Source organism: Apaloderma vittatum, unplaced genomic scaffold (genome assembly GCF_000703405.1).
Source record: "Apaloderma vittatum isolate BGI_N311 unplaced genomic scaffold, ASM70340v1 scaffold283, whole genome shotgun sequence".
Lineage (NCBI taxonomy): Eukaryota > Metazoa > Chordata > Aves > Trogoniformes > Trogonidae > Apaloderma > Apaloderma vittatum.
Genome location: NW_009709573.1, coordinates 47,822 through 49,117, shown reverse-complemented (window position 1 = coordinate 49,117; position 1,296 = coordinate 47,822).

The window sequence follows — 1,296 nt, the reverse complement described above, 5'->3', positions numbered from 1 at the left end:
GGAGAAATTCTTCAGTGAGAGGCGGGAAAGCCTCTGGACTAGATTGCCCAGAGAGGCTGTGGCTGCCCTTCCCTGGAGATGGTCAAAGCCAGGTTGGATGAGCAACCTGGTCTAGTTAAGGGAGGTTGGATTAGATGATCTCTAAGGTCCCTTCCAACCCAAGACATTCTATGATTCTATGAACTGCGCTTTGTTTGCTGGCGTGGACTCGGCGACACATCATCAGTACAGTTGTCCTAGTCAGAGTCTTTTTCCATCACCTGGAGATGGAAAATGCTGCTAGCACTGACCACAATGACATGGATAACATACATGTTTGTATTTACATATGTTTACTTACATGTTTGTTTGTGATAGATGTGGCCAGGGGTGCTCTGAGATGCTGTTACTAGAGCTGAGACAACTCTGGAATATACATGCCAGGAAATAAAATCAGGACAAGGTATTTTGACCCTAATATAGTTTTCATTGTTGGATTTGTAGTGTAAATAAAGATTCTTTTTTTTTTGGTATTCAGGGAAGTGAATCTTTATTAGACTAGACTCTGTCTAACAGTGAGCTATCTTGATCAAAAGGTGATTAAATCTTGGTACTCAGCTTTATAGTCTTTATGGATATGTATTTTTCTGAAAAATAGCACTTTTTAACTACTTCTGAGCAGATATCATATGGTCTGGAATATCCCTTTGGTCGGTTGGGATCGGCTTTCCTGACCCTGTCCCCTCGCAGCTTCTTGTGCACCCCCAGCCTCCTCGCTGCTGGACTGAGGAGCAGAAAAGGCTTTGGTGCTGTAGAAGCCCTGCTCAGCAACCAGGGAAAACATCCCCCTGTTATCAACGCTGTTTGCAGCACAAATCCAAAATATAATCCTGTGCTAACTACTGCGAAGGAAATTAACTCTATCCCAGCTGAAAAGCAGCACAAGCGAAAAAGGAAACTAAGTGGAGAAAGGCAGGATAAATGTGGCATTTTTTACAAATTTTTTTTTTTTTCCTCATCAGAAAACTGTAATTGGGGCTTTTTCTCAAATTAGCTCACACGGACTGGAGTGAATAAGAAAGACCTGGAAGGGCAGGCAGGAGATATAGAGGTATAACTCGCCTGAAAACAGGCAGAAATTTAGGCTTGGACATCTATATGTATAAATTCTTTTCTAAACACATAAAATGGAAATAATACAGGAATGAAATACAGGAAAGCACAAATCCCTCACAGGGCAGAGCTCTCCCTCCCTCCTACGTTGCCTTTAAGTCTCTCTCAGCTGTCGGTTGTTGTTGTTGTTAGAGCTGGCTGAAA